Genomic DNA, 16,189 nt, shown 5'->3' on the forward strand with positions numbered 1-16,189 from the left:
CAGCCTATCTTCCTTCTTTACTCAGAAATCAGCACCTGGTCTCAGAGGGTCTTGTGTAGAGCCCAAATGGAAATAAGAATCATTATCCTCATGCTATTACTGTCTGAACAGCAATGGGCATTTGTGTACAGGAGGCTGCCCAGCCCCAGCTTGGGATGATACCACACAAATGAACATTTCTTGCAGTTTGGCTGGATAGAACAAAAAGGGGAAAAGGGCATCTTAAAATGAGGGACCTTGGCACCATGGATGGTTAATGCAATTGAACTCACTCTGCTCAGTTTTCACAACTGGGTTCTTACTTTGATGAGTTAATTCCCTTTGACGTCCCTTCTGTCCCTCCCCTGCTTTCATTGAGTCTAAAATAACCCAACTGTCCATCTTGCTTATGGAATTACTGAACTTTTAAGAGAACACAAAGTGCTCTCCCACAAGGATTTGGGATTAAACCTCTCTTGTTTATGTTAAACATAACATCTCAATTCTTCCACTGCTGGAGGGCAAATGAGTCCACACAACCCCAAAGAAACCTGCTTTCAAGCCCTATAGCAAAGGTCAGTGTGATTTGTTTCTCATTACAGATGCTCTTTCCAGTAAAGTTGTCTCATAGTATATGACAGTTCTATTACAAAACACCTCTATATAATTTAAAGCATTTTTGTTTAAAATCTTTTCCATTATAAACTAACAGATGCTTAAGTTTCAGCACAATTCTCTTCTCTCAAACTGCACTAATCAATGGAGTACCTGATTATTATTCCTGGGATGGGGTGAGGAAAACAACTGTTTCCCATCCCACATCTCATTCAACACCCAATGAGATCTGGATTTGGAGTGGGTAATCCCACAGAAACTGGCATTTCTTTGAACTGGGTCTGACTTCAATCTCCTGGCTCTGGGGCTGTGTGTGCCTTATGTACAGATGCGTATGCACATCTGGAGGGGAAGACTTGTGGCAAAGAGGGGCAAGGCAGCACAGATTACTGAGTGATGGATTACTGTAGACTGCCATAGGGTTAGAAGTGCCTCTGCACCTCAGGAAACCCCACAGATGAAGGGGTAGGAAATAATGAGGGATGAGGCAGACACAGGGATGCAGAGCCCAAGAGAAAGTTAAAGACAGTGGGGAAAAAGCAGAGGAAGTGGGAGAAAGAGACTCAGGACAGGAAGAAAAAGACAGTAAGGGAAGTAGCTTGTCAAGGAAAATTTTAAGCAAAGAAGGAACAAATGAAAGAATTAAATTAACCAATTGAACAGTATATAGTAAAACCAGAGAAATAAGGACAAGAAAGGAAGGGAAATGAGGAAAAGGGAGGAAAATGAGAACCCTAAGCCTTTTTTTTTTTTTAACATGGCCACCAATTGGATTTGTCCCATCAGAGAAAGATGTACATCCCCACAGGAGTTGTCAGACCCTCTGTAACACCAGCTTTCACTCTCACACTGGCCAGTTTGCATTGCCTCTTGTCCTGCAGAAAGCTGTGCTTAGTCTGAGTGTCATGTCCTGCCTCATGCCCTCTCTCAGGTGCTTCCTGTTCTCCTGACCCTCCTGGAGCCAGGGAGCTGCTGAGCCTGCCCCATCACAACCCCACCATCACCTCCAAACCTTTTTTCTCATGGGCATTCCCTCACCTACTTCAATTTCTGGACCATTTTAAATGAAGTACCAAGAGGAGAGAGGTGAGTTTTCTTGTCTGGGGTGGCCTTATAAGCCGTGTCCTGACAGTGCAGGGTCATAACCTTCCCACCAACTTCCAGTAACACTCACATGAGAAGTGCCCACTCCCCACAAACCATCATTCCCCAACTGCCAGGCAGGAAGTTTCTCTCTTTAACTGCTGCTGAGAGGGCATTAAACAACCTAGAAAAGAACTCACAAAATGGGTCAAGGCCCTGCTCTATTACCATATGGGCTTTGTATTTTTCTGCCTTAAGTAGGTCTTATTCTTCTCTGCTATGCTGTAGAATAGAGCTCTATCCACAGATCAACTGACATGAAAGCACATCCCCTCACCATTGTGCAGGGGGTTTCTTTGAATTTTAAATATTACCTTTTGCAAATGATAAAAAGGCTGCACTTAACCCGGTGAGTGAACCCAAGCACATGGCTAAGGCAATGAAATGGGCTCTGATCCAGCTCCCTCATAGAGAATCCTCCTCTCCTCATGGCAATCAGCTGGCTTGGTGCTGAGCACAACTGTCCTAAGGGGAATTTCTTTTCTCTGGAGCTGGGTCAGCAATGCCACCAATATTCATGAAGGATTCACTTGAATGCTTGTGATGAGGGCAATGCTGCTGATGGGTTCCTATTGGTAATTTAGTCCTTGTCCCAAATTCCTTGGCAATGAGAAGTTCAGAACCTGCCTCTGCTGAAACTCACCCACACAAGTGCTGATGACCCAGTGGCAGAGGCAGCTGGCTGTGCTGCTGTGCAGGGATCGTTGCATTCGCACACACACAGCAGCCAGTGCAAGGCTGGCTAATTCACATCGTATGTCAAGGCCAGGACAGCTGTCCCCTGGCCACCATTTCAGGGGCTGGGGACATATGTACAAAACAGGTGCTGTTGGAGCCAGTGAAGGATACAAGGTCCAGCAGCAGCAGCCAAAGCAAATTATTTGCTGGATTATATGGCCCATCAGCAGAGCTGCCCGGCTCCTCCTTGGATTGTTTGGGCTGAAATATCACATTTTATATGCTTATCTGGAGTGAGATTTCTGTAGAAAAGATTTCAATGGTCTCTTCACCAGGGCAGTCTAAAGAGTAACGCCTTTTTTTTTCTTGTGTAGGAGACTTCTTCCTATGAGTAGAGGCAAGACTTTCATATCTGGCTGAAACATGGGGATGGAGAAAGAGATTGACTGGAAGGATAAGATTTGGGGACAAAAATGCCAAGGTAGGTCACTTGGGTACCAGCTTCTTACTTCATAAAGGGATTGTGAATTCACATCCATTAACCTCTTTATGGCACTCAGATAAAATGGAGACAAGCACCACAGGAAAGTCCATATGGGTGTTAATACTTCTGCCTCCCAAGTTCTGCCTCTCAAATTGTTACAGATTCAAGGATGGGATTTCAGGACATTTGCACACTGAGCAGTGAAGATAAAACGTAAGTGCTCACTAGGAGGGCACATTTCAAACTGTTGCTCATGGCTCAGTGCCCTGAAGAGACAGCAGGAGTTTTTGTGCTACTGAAAATTTACCATTATTCATTTGCATCTATGTGCACGTAGCACTGAGACAGAGGGAGAGACCTCCTCTGTTCATCCCATCTCCAATGCAACAGTTAGAGAAGAGCTGCTTTTTGCAGATATCCTGCTAAAAACCCTGCAGTACAGAGATTTGCTGGAGCTGGGCAAAGGCAAACCTGAGGTTCTGAAGCACTTAGAAATGGCATTCATAATGTAGACAGCCCAATGAAGTTGTCCACCTTACTTGGAGAGTCAATCGACAGCAGGAATTTCTGGGAATAAGAGCACAAAGTCATTTGCTCACAGCTTTCCCATTGCAGCCCTCTGTCCTCTCACCATGAGTTTGCTGCTAAATTCATCTCCAAGCCCTGTCTGCTACACAGGTGATAACAACCACAGGGGGAAGGGAAATATCTCTTCCACAGAGGTGCATGTTAATCTCTAGTTTGGATTAAATATATCTCAGCTGCTAGAAACAGCTGGGAAAGATTTTTTTTCTTTGCTGTTTTTAAGTGTGATGCATTCTTCCTCTTCATCATCCCTTCATGAAGGGGGAAAGAAAAGCTTGGATAAAAGCCTTACTCCAGGGCAAGAAAAGATCCAAACTGTAGCTTTGCATAAATCTGTCACTTTGATTCCCCTGAGAACAACTACAAATGTGAAAAATGGCAGAGTAAAGCAAGTAGAGGTGTTAAGCCCTCTTTTTTTTAATTGTGAGGAGAAAAAAAGGGAGAAAACCTTTTTTTGTGGGTTGTGAGCAGCCCCCTGAGCATGGTGCCTTTCACTCAGCTTTATGCTTCATTAGCTCTTCCAGAACTATCTCTATGTCCATGAAATCTTGTTTCTAAATGAAAAAGGAAACGGGGAAATTGTCCCTCATCAGTATCTGCAAAATCCGCATTAATCTCTCTTTGTTGTGTCTGCTGTTTTATTCGCTCTCTAGAACAATTTGTAGGGCTTTTCCCCCTCTCTCTCACTTTTAAACACTAGTGGATCAAGGATTTTTCTGAGTTTGGCTCATGTGTGGGAGGGCAGCTTCTGAGGACACTCAGTGATGTTTCACCCCAGGGTCAGCTTTGCATCCTGCATTAAACTTGGCTCTTTAACTTGCAACAAAGGAACATTGTTGTTACAAACACTTTTTTCTGTCCTCAGTCCTTTCACTTCCAAACGCTTCTGCAACAAGTGGCCAGATCTTGCTCAGGCAAGTGATGGCAGCCGTGGGGGCTGAATTCATCTTTGCTGGCAGTGCTCTGGTTGCACCCAGCAGGACCGACAGCACCTGGAGGCAGGGGCTGCCCCTCGGTGGCACCTGGATTTGGGGCATGCTGCAGGGCCCCTCACACCAGCAGGAACGGCACAGGCACCTCCTGCTCTGCCTGGGGCTCCTCCTGCCCCCAGCCATCCCACGCAGACCCTGTCTGGCTGCAGCCCAGCTCCACACCCCTACCTTTGTCCCTTAATCTTCCATGCTCTCATTAAGCAGGAGGTGTTTTCCTTAAGGCTCCATTGTGCAGAAGGAAATTGCTTTTGCCACTGCAGTCCCAAGGGCTGTACATTTCTCAGGCAATTAGGCCTTTATCAGGCTCAACGGTGTAGAGATAAGGATTGCTGAATATCTGTTGGCTGACACAGACTGACATAGACATATAGCTTAATTAATGTAAGTGAAATGTTTTGAAGTCCTTTTTATTCTTCTTTTGGGGCTGTTTTTGTTTGTTTGTTCGGGGTTTTTTTATGTTGTTGTTCACTTGTCTGTTTTAAGTCTTTGCCCAGTAAATTGGTAAAAGTATATTTGGAGTAAATGCAGTGAAATTATTTAGGACATTGTTGAGTACCACTAGTCACCCTGTCTAAGTCTGGCAAGCTGCTCTCTCCAGTCGCGATGGCATTGGTGACTATTTCCCTCCTGTGACAGTCTCAGGACCTGATGGGACTGGAGACCCCAGATTGCTCACCACTTTCTCACACTCAATCACAGCAGGACTCAGGGTGCTGAGCCAGGAGCCCCATCTCTTGCTCTGACATTGGAGAAAGCTGCCCACACCAGGACATCTCTAATCCTACTCAGCTATAAGCCGATCGGATGTGGAAAATGGTTTACCCACCAAGGGAGTTTTGTATTACAGTGCTGCGCTGCTTGTGCTGGAAGCCAAATTAACAGTAAGGTTTGGCCAAGTTCTGCATAGTTTGAAACCTGATTTTTGACTCAGTTTCTGTCTGACAAAGAGCACGATTTTGGCATCTCCATCAGCAGCTTTGTTTTCTGGGCTGTTACTCCCATTCCAACAAGCAAGGCACAGGTGGCCTATGCTCAGACAGGATTCCTGTGTGTCTTGTGACTTGTGTCAAGGGCATTACATGGGGATGAGTTTAAACAGATGAAAAGTGAGAATTTGTGGAATTTCAGCAACCTCTACAATTAATATGCAATGACAGAGGTAGGATGAATTCCACCATTGCAGTTTTTTCCTGGGGACATGCAGTCCAGGCTAATGCACAGCTCTGCTCCTTTTGTGGTGACTGAGAGATCACACAGAATCACACCAAGAGTTGTGCTGGATTGTGATTGGAGTTTCTCATTTCAGTGATCGACCAACCCTCACTGAAACAAACAGGAGGCTAAAACAGACGTTTTTAATGTGACTTGGGTTGGCTGTTGAAACCCAGCATTATTTGTGATCATCTCTCTTACATCCCTCTGAGATTGAAGAAACATATTATGGACAAGTGCAATCATATACAGATATGATGAACATATTATATGATTAATACTCCACAATTTAGATCAGAGTTCAAATGTCTCTTAAGCAAAAGATCTTTTTCTGCCCAATATCCAGAAGCTAGAAGACAGTTTCCCAAGAGGAATCCTTAGTTCTTAAGATTGCTTCCCTCTTGGTTCATCTTTCCTTAAAGGCATTTGAGAACATGATGAGTTCTGCACATACTGGAAATTGCAGAATATTTTCTGAAAGAGAAATGCATTGTAAGACAGTAAAACCTAACTGGTCTAGCAGGAGCTGGAGTCAGGACACCAGAGTGTAATTCTCCTTCCTGCCTCTGTGACATTTTGGGCAAGTCACCAAAAGTCCCACTGTACCCCAGATTCTCATTTGTAACTAGGGATAACACCATTTTCTTTGATCACAACGCTGTGGTGAAGAGATCCTGGAATATGATGATACTATATAGTAATGGGGACTACATGAATAAAACTCATGTTGCAGGAAAGACTACTAGCAAAGGATTGATAGCTAGCAAATTGAGGAAAAGAAATACAGCAGTGAAATGTTAAGAGCTGCTAACTGTGTGTTTAAAGATTTGGGAAAATGCCTAGAGCTGTAAGTAGATGCCAGATAAATCAATTATTATAATAAAACTTCTGGGAAGAGGTTGAAATGCTGGAATGATCAGATCATGTGTAATTATGAACAATATTTTCTGTCCTCTTGGTAACACAGAGTTGCAAGGAATGTGTGTGTTGCCTCCAGAAATATGAGGGGCCAGGATGTCATTCTTTCAGAAACAAAACAGACAAGAACTGAAAAGGAAAGGGAAAAAGAAAAAAAAAAAAAAAAAAAAAGGAAGAAAAAGAAAATAAAAGCCAAACTAAACAAATGCCTCACAGGTCAATATGCAGCAGCCAGAACTTTGAAAGGCAGCCAAGGGAAATTCCCTGCAAACCTTCCCTCTGCTCACATAGGAATTCCTTGCCCCTAATCTTTGTTTGGGATAAGCTGAATCATGCTATATGGTCTTATTTTTCTTTCCAGCTGTACACCTCCAGGCTGCACACATGCAAGTGGATCATCAGGGATAAACAAGCCTCTACTTTTCTTTCCTATGGCCCTTGAGTTCATGGTTGGAATTTTTTGTTCAAACTAGTGGTCTCTGCTGGAGCCACCTTGGTCTCAAAGGGTGATGGGCAGCACCCACAAGACCAGAAGTGGTTGCTGCAGCTGAGAGCTATGCAATTGCTCCTTCACTGACATATTTAATGACAATATGTGCTGCTCACTGCAAAAAAATTATTCATAAAAATCCAGCCATTTATGGATGACTGATGGCAAGTTGGCAGCACAATTACCTAAACTGTCTGTATACACAGTTCAGGTCACTGGTGACTGTTTAGGCTGTGCTGTTTCAAGATGAATTAATTGCCTCCTGGGTTTCCCCTGGCTCTGCAAGGTTTTTCTGGATTTACACATGCTGCCAACTGCTGCACAGAAAGCCAAAGGCAAAAGATAGAGCTCGGAGAGAAGATACTGATGGGTCCTATCTAGAAAAGCTTTAGTTTCATTTGCCTCTGGATATCATAATCTCTTCGTGCCACAACTCTTGTTGTGTCACAGGCCATTGAAAAGAAATAATAAAAAACCACATTGCAAGCCATACAAATAAAAGGCTTTGATCTTGTTCTGCTGTTTGGGAGAAAAGCTACAAACTCCACCCTGCTGAAATGCAGCCCTAGCTGAGCTTTTCGTAAACTCACTCCTACAGGCTTCATCCAAATAACAAACTGGGTCCCCATCTGGAGTTTGTGTCATCCTTTTAAAGGACACTTTGATACACAGCAGTAGGATTCCCCCAAGCATCAGTTCATAATGTTTTCTTGATTCTTCCCCTTTACAGAGATGACAGGCAGTTTTTGCTCCTTGCAGAAATGGCATGCAAGTGTCAATGGGATAACTTGGTGCATCACATGGCTCATCCTCAACGCCACCTAACAGCCCTGATGCAGTGAGTGTTCAGCACCACCCCAGAGTGTTGTCCTTGTGGATGCTCCCATCCCTTGCCAATATTTTAACACCTTTAATTCAGGCTGTCTGCCTCCTCACACTACTTAGGATTCAGAGCACTTTTCCTAGACACACTGCAAAAGGAACCCAGGAGATTCCCTGAAAGAAAGGAAAACTTGACATGGTATTTTTTATCTTTTGGCTCTGCAGTGATGCTATCATGCATCTCCTGGATTGCTGACACCTTGGCATTAATCCTCATTGAATTCCTTTGCCAGCTATATCCTGCTGTCTCAGATATGATTTATGTCTTTACTGATGTTCTGCCCCATTAAAACAAGACTATCCCTCAGAGAAGACCCCTCTTCTCAATATTTATGAGCAGGTTTGATCTAGAGATTCCCAAACCCAGTACTTTCAAAGAAGACATCATGTAGGCAACTTTCGCCTATAAATTGCAGAAGCCACCAGGGTGGTATGACAATGTAATGTGAGATCCTACTGCTGAATGGTTTGCTGGGATTAAAAGACCATGTCCCTTAAGCACTGTGTAATTTCACTAGGAGTGTTTGGAGTTTATTGCAGTCTTTTCCAGAAATGGCAGCATTTCAGTGAGAGGGTGTTGTGGAGCATCACATTCTAGTGGGGTTCTCACCCTGAATTGTGAGAGTATCCAAATGCCCTTCAGAAACATTTCCAGTAGTGTGCTTTTTGCCTTTTTTCTTTTTTTCCACTCCCCAAGTTAAAAGCTCAGACTCTTTTATTCTTTGTGTACTTTATACGATCAGCTCTCAATAAGTACATGATTTATGCTTTAGGATGAAACCTGGAAATAGCACTCAGACCCCTGGAGAGTTCATTCCTACAAACTAAAGATGCTTTCAAACCATTCTGCCTGATTGCATCCCGATACAGAATGATTCAAGAGAGCAAGCCTTATTCACTTCTACCACTCCTTTGGAGAGAATCACGACAGCACAGCACAGGGGGGAGCCAGCTGTTTGGCTTTTTTATTTTATTTTGGTGGTTTTATCCCATTTTCTTCCTCAGCCTGTACCTAATTCTCAGATACATTAGCTCAAGCCAGGAGTAACTGCTCTGATTTCAAGTGAGATGGGGTTTACTCAGCTGGCTGCCTACTTTGCTCAATTATTAATGTCGGAACACTATTGATTTTGCCTCCCTGAGCTTAGTGGCGAACAAGTGCTGAAAAATGAAAGTGGCAAGCACAGGAACAAGGAGAAAACAGCACATTTTTCCAACACAGTTCAGTCATCTGAAATCCGAGTGGTCCTTGAAATATATTAATCTTTTCCTTAGAAAATAATTTCCTTAGAAATTATTTTTTCTCTCTCAAATTCCCCTAGTTACATTCACTCAACATTATTCTTTTTTCCCAGGTTCAAGGATGAGATGTTTCTGGGGTAATGGTTTGGGCAAATGATACTTCTATGGGAGCTGGCTGTAATCTAGGAAGCTCTTTGAGATTTCATATGTAGAGATATCACACTGAAGAGTTTACAAAGGAAAAAAAAAAAGTAATATATTAACCCAGCTCTCACTCTCAGACACAATCTTCCCCTGCTCAATCCCAAAATGCACTTTACTGGTTACACTCTCAGGCAGCCCAAAATCTTAGATGGCCCTTTGCTTGCAAAGAATAAAGAAGAGAAAATGCCTCTTAAGAAGTTTACCTTCCTGAGCTCCCCTGCCCCAGCACTAAGTTCACAAATCCTAGACAAAAATCCTCCAGGACCCTAAAGCGCCTTCCCATATTTTCTCTCTACTCTGGAACACACTATTGGTGCCAAAACTCACTATGTCCAGCTGTGATTCAGCAGCACTTGTGTTCAGCTCAGACTTGGCCTCAAGGAGCAACTACTGGGGCTTTTAAAGAGATTTGTATTAAATCCCCACCCAGAGCACAGCCTATAAAAAAAAGGGATGGTTTCAAAGGGAAAGTTATCAGGCCAAGAAAAAAAACTTACAGAAATCAGAACAGGTTGTGTATAGATCTATAGGCTTTTTACTACAGCATCAGGGGCAGCTCAGACCCTACAGTGATACACTACAGAAAAACTGAAAATAGAAACAATCTCTTAAATGGAAATCTTGTTGGGAATAGTGGCAGTGATATCTGATATTAGTGATGTTTGACATTGGGCTTGATTTAGATTTTGTCACAGGTCCTTTTCCTGAAGAATGATAGGCTAAACCAAAGCAATGGGACCTGGACAGGAACTCTGTCACTTGAACCCTACTCTGACATTGCAAGGCTAATAAATGCATAAGGAAAAAATAATGTAATAGTCTAACTAATAATATCTTCATAGTATCCTAACCCTTCAGTGAGAGAAACTGCCTAAAAATTTTTAAATTTACTTCCCCTTTCATTGTCTCTTGAATAAATTGATAGACAGAAGTTGTGATGTAATTTAAGCACTAGACTGACTTTTCTTTCTCTTCAGCACAGAGTTGAGGCCATGTACCCTTTCTCCTTTGTACCCTCTAACCTAATGGCCAACCAAAAAAATCAGGTAGCTGGGGGAAAACAGAGAAATAAGAAGAGGTGGCTGCAAGTGAGACAGAAAACACGATACCAAGAGGGTGCTTGGGCACAGGCTCCCAAGGGAAGTGGTCACAACACCAAGCCTATCTGAGTTCAAGAAGTGCTTGGACAACACTCAGACACATGGTGGGATTCTTGGGCTTGTCCTGCGTGGGGCCAGGATCTGGACTTGATGGTCCCTGTGGGCCCCTTCCAACTTAGGATATTCTATGATTCTATGATAGGAATTACTGCAAAGAAACTGCCTGGGTTCCTGTCTGGGCCTGCATCATGTCCTGTTCACTTTGAGGGAGCTGGGGAAATAGAAGTAACCACAAGTGTTTACCTCCTGTACACTACATTATCCAATAATCTACCCAAATAAAACAATATCCCTTTACATAAGACAGCAAAGAAACAAGTGAAAATGAGAGGAAAAATAAAATACATATACAGCAAGCAGCAGTTTTGAGGCTACAACCTGTGTGTTAATAAGATATTTTAATAGGCTGTTTCCCTGTCCTCACAGAACTCAGCAAATCTAGAAACATATTTTTTATAGCTGGCTTTCTATGACACCAGCTTGTTCCCATCTCTGTAACTAGCTTATTGCAGTTATGATATTAATTGCTCAAATTGTAAACCTGATTATAAGGTCTGCTCCCTCATCTGCTTTATTCCTTGGCTGGATGTCACTTTAGGGAGCAGCAGGGATTTAGAGTGGTGTCTGTCTGTGGCATCCATCCCCTCCCCGACTTGCCATTAAGGCTGCCTGATTCAGGAAGCACAGTCTGCCTCCAGTGGAGAAGCTGGTTACAGAGCCTCCAGCCATCAACCCCACCCGGGTCTGCTCCTGGCTGGGGAGAGAAGATCAAAGTTGCAGAGGGAGGCAGAAAGGCTGGCAGGAGGGATAAAATGCCTCTGTCTCGTGCTGTTGAATCCCACAGACCTCATGGGTCACACCTGTGAGACACTGACGTGCCCAGAGGTCCATGTTCTTCAAACAGCCACTGGGTCTGACAGTTGTAGTACTGCCTAGAGCATCCAAAGGCCAAAGATAGACAATATGTTAAGTAGGAGACGTCCAAGAGAGATCACTTGCCACTGGGAACACCCACAGGCTACCCCTTGAGAAATCCACTTTGAGTCACCCCCAGCAGATCTGACAGGCAGCAACATGGATTCAACCATTTGACATCTGGGTATCAGTCTGAATCTCATCAGGCAGCTGGACTTGATTTCTGGATATCTCTCCCTTTAATACCTAGGTACTTCCTCATGTGGAGAAAATAGATGGTCCCTGTGCTGCCTGGCTCTACCATGAGGAATTTGTATGTTGCCAAAGGCATTTCTTATATTATTGGAAATGCTTAGATGGGTTGGGAATCCCACATTATGAGTTCTGAGACATTATGTTTTCTCAGTGAAGAGTGTAATGGGACAAGGGAAACATGCTCTACCATTTCTCTTCAGAATCATTTCTCTGTGCTTCATCCCTCAGCAGGGAAACCGAGGCACTCAGTAGCTCAAGAGCCAAGTCCTGTGCTCAGGGATGAACAGAAGATCCCTCCCAAAGGTCTCTCATGCCAGCTGCAGCCTGGCTGTGTGGTCACAGAAGACAAAGAGGAAGACATTTGTTCCATGACACAATGTAGAGCCTTGGGTGCCAGGGCACCTGAACAAAAAATGGTGGCCCCGGCCATGCCTTGAGGCTCTGCACAGCTCAAGTTAGGAGACACCATCATAGCCACATTGTCATACACAAACCCTAAATTAAGACATTTATCACCATGCACACGTGTACCCAAGAGAGATTAGTTACATGCCCAATGTCAAATAGCCTTGCAAGTCACAGGTCCTTTAATTTAATTACCAGTACTTGAAAATGCAGATCAAAGTTTCTGTGGATGAAAACAAGGCTGACTCAAAAATCCTTAACTTTCTAAGCCAAGATGTCCCTTTACAGCTGAAAAAATTACAGAAATGACTGCCACAATAAGTAGATTAACCTCTCTTCTAAAGACATGAAGTATCCAACTAAGAAATACTTTAGTTGCAGTAATTATTTGACTTTAATAAAGTAAGTGCATGTATTAAGTGTATTTCGTCAAAGTAAACTAATTTTTATTCATACCACTAGAGGTAATAATAAGAGTTAACAAATCAGACACATTGTTTTGTGTCCTAAGAAGCTTTAGAAGCACTAAGGAATTAAGGATTTGCTAATAAAAAGTGGTGAACAAACAAAAACCACTGAACAATTTTAAGAAGCTTGAATAAGCTAGAGAAATCAATGCAAGATAAATGAGAATCTAGAGAAATCTGATTTATATTAAAAATCCCTAAAAAGAATCATGCATCATAGTCTGGGTGGAACAAAATTACTGTGTCTTTTTTCCATACCTGAACAGACGCCCCAAAATGCAGATTCCACCACAGGAAAGGACATTTCTTGGGACATTTGGGACAGCTATAGGGGGTGGTTCTGGCAAAGGTGTGTCATGCAAAGAAGCATATCTGTGATAATGATAAAACCAGGATGAGAGAAAACTGACAGAAGATAACCAGAATCACAAATACACAGGTATATGAGCCTAACATTTTTCTCTGGTTCTATTTCTATGGTGCTACTTGAAATTGCAATAAATAAACAAAACCCTGCTGCTTCAGAAGGGGAAATCAGTGATCAGAGTTCTTTCAAGGTGCCATTAAAATCAAGGCAATAAATTTATGCTTGTACTGAAGCACATAAGCAGTTATTTAACCAGCTCTGGGTTCGTCATTTTTCAGCTATTGGTTATGCTGGACCCTGAGCCCCATCCCAGGCATTGCTCACCAGCAGTGCTATGTGTGGTTAGAGCATTTTAGTGCTGTAACTTTAAAGCCCAAACCTGCAGAACGCAAACCTCACTTCAGAAGTGCTTAGCGCCCTCAGCTGCCTGAAAAGCACTTTGTTTTCTCACAAAATTTCAGTCTGAGTTTACTGCCTCAAATAGCCTCAGAAAAATTCTCCTTCTCTACCTTTTCTTGCAAACCAAATTATTCCCAGTATCCACTGGTCTCCCAGTGCCATGGGCAGGAACACCTTCCACTAGATCAGGCTTCTCAAAGCCCCATCCAACCCGGCCTTGAATACTTCCAGAAATTGAGCATCCATCCATAGCTTTTCTGGTCGACTTGGGCCCATTTTCATCACCCTCCTTGCAAAAATACTCTTATGTACATTCTAAACCTACCCTCTTTCATTTTAAAACTGTTTTCCTTTATCTTGTTGCTACTAGTCCTGTTAAAAAGTCTCTCTCCATCGTTATTACAAGCCCCCTTTCAGTATTGAAATGCTTCAATAAGGTCTCCCAGAGCCTTTTCCTCTCCAAGCTGAACAACTCCAACTCTTTTAGCCTGTCTTCACAGGAGAGGTGCTTCAGCCCTTTGTTAATTGTCATGGTCTTCCTCTGGACCTGTTCCAACAGGCCCAAAGGCTATTTCTCCCCAGCCTTCTACCTTAACCATGTGAGCATGTTTTGAGTCAGCACAAGTGAAATTCTTTTAGGTAAAAACTGATCCAGGTTAAAAACCTCTGGCCTGATCCACTCTGATCTGGTTGTCTGTTCAATGGCAGTGTTGTCTCAAAGAGGCTTAAACACCATACAAACTGCAATCAAAGCCTCCTTGCAGCAGTTATATTCATTCCCAGGTATGCTGGGGTATTCCTACAGTCATCACAGAGACAAGCCAAGGCTTCAACATGAGAATATCTCTTAAATTATCAGGGGAATACTGCAATTTATGACATGTGCTTGCAAACTTCACTTCCACCCAGCAGAAACCACAGTATCTCAAGAGCAAGATGAGGATATGGTCCCATGGAGAACTGTTGAAAGTTCATGGCTTGTAGGCCTGGAAGACGCTCTAGAAAAAAAATCCAGTTAGGTCCTATCAAGACTGTGATTTGGCGTGTCTTATTGGGAAACACTATACTGTAACAACGTCCATAAAATTCTGGAATTTTCCTTTTAGTGGTTTGTCTTTGCTGCATCCCATCAAAAATACCAGTGCAGCTCAGTTCACTGGGATAGCACTATTTCCCTCCTCCAGATTGTGTAAAAGAGAAAGAGTGATGAGTGCAATTACACAACCCACTAGAATGACATTTTCCACATTTAGCAGGAAAGCAGCTTGTGGAGTCGAAGAGCTCTTCAACCAAAAATCCTAGCAAGACATTTGAGGTAAAGAGAAAAGAAGGGGCATGTATGACTGAAAACATTAGACAGATATTTTAAAAAAGGATTTAAGTGATAAAATTGAGGAAGAACTCATTTTCTTCCAGGCTATAGTTGAGAGATATGTTTTTTTAAAATAATGTTTTAAAAATAATGTAATGCTTTTTTTACATTTAAAACAACGTTACACCTAAATATTTTTCTTTTGACCATCTCTTTGCAGCCAGGAAGCAATGCATTCTTTATGTCATAATGTATGATGGGAGCCTGGCTCATCCCTCCCCATGGCCCACTTGGTGGTATGGAGCTGTTCTCTTCTAATGACAAACACCAATGCATTACAGGATAAAGGAAACATTCTTATCTGTGAGAGATCTTTGCCACAGTACTTTCTGAAGAGAGGCTTCCTCAAGTCCATTCATGTTAAATTTCCTATTGAAGATTTATACAAACATTAAGAAGTCACTTCTTGCAAGGGGAGCCTGCTGTGTTGGACAGTCCACTGTGTGTGATTCTTCCTCTACAAGTTGCACTGTCATTCCTCCTTGGCTGTCCAAGACTTCTCCATCTGACCTGGAATCCTCACATTACATTCCCTTCTTCCATGGCTCTCCAATTCCTTCTCAGTTAAACCCTAAAATAGTCCCACTTTTACTTTTGATCATCCTGAGGCAAAAGTAAACCTCCCTCCCCCACCTCTGAGCCCTGGGTCGTGTTTGCTCATTGATCTGCCTGTGTTTTCCTGGCATGGCTGTACTTGGCAGCACTGCCACATTACAAGGGCTTCAGACATTTTTTCAGTCCACTGTCTTCTTGGTGCAAATTTCACACTCAGAAAGAGTAAAAGAAAAGGGCAAAGATGCCTGTATTTTTAAACTCTGGTATTCTGGAGCTCCTGACCTGTTCAACTGATGATGATCTGGAAAGAGAATTGCTGCCATCTATTGGAAAGAGAAAAGGATGGTAGTCAGTTTGGTCTTTAGCTTTTCTGCACATTTATCCATCTTATTTTTGGCATGGCAGCTGTTAAATTAAATGTACTGCATCCTGAGTTGACACCAGTATCTGCTGAGCGGTCACAAAAGAGAAGACAGCCTGAACAAGGACCCTGCAGTGCTGTCTGTGGTAGTTATTCCACAGTCATGAGTCAGTTCATCTCCTCTGCAATGACAAAGACAAAATCACAAAACCACCAGACTTGTGGTTAATATTTTGCTCTTCTCCTCTGCAAAAATTCTAAAGCAGCTTACTGACAGGTAAAAAATTACTTTGTCATCAGAGCTTCTAAGGCAGGGCCAGGTACCTAGAGGAAATGGTGTGGAATACTTTTCATGGCTGCTGCTCATGCTAGACTGAGGATAAGTGGGATACTTTTGTTAGTTTGACTCAAATCACTAAAATTATTAGAAAATTTATTTTATTATAAAAAAAATTACAGATAATATTTTTGACTGATGACAGAATGAGTTGGCTTCAATAAAGAAATCA

General features: G+C 42.7%; 1 long non-coding RNA gene across 1 annotated transcript; it reads left to right on the top strand.

The window, feature by feature from the left end:
* Positions 1-1,566: 1,566 nt before the first annotated feature.
* On the top strand, positions 1,567-15,304 carry LOC131592472 (uncharacterized). Its single transcript, XR_009280625.1, has 3 exons — positions 1,567-1,680; positions 2,790-2,896; positions 14,925-15,304. It is a non-coding gene; the product is annotated as an uncharacterized LOC131592472 (long non-coding RNA).
* The last annotated feature ends 885 nt before the right edge of the window (positions 15,305-16,189 follow it).

Source organism: Poecile atricapillus, chromosome W (genome assembly GCF_030490865.1).
Source record: "Poecile atricapillus isolate bPoeAtr1 chromosome W, bPoeAtr1.hap1, whole genome shotgun sequence".
Lineage (NCBI taxonomy): Eukaryota > Metazoa > Chordata > Aves > Passeriformes > Paridae > Poecile > Poecile atricapillus.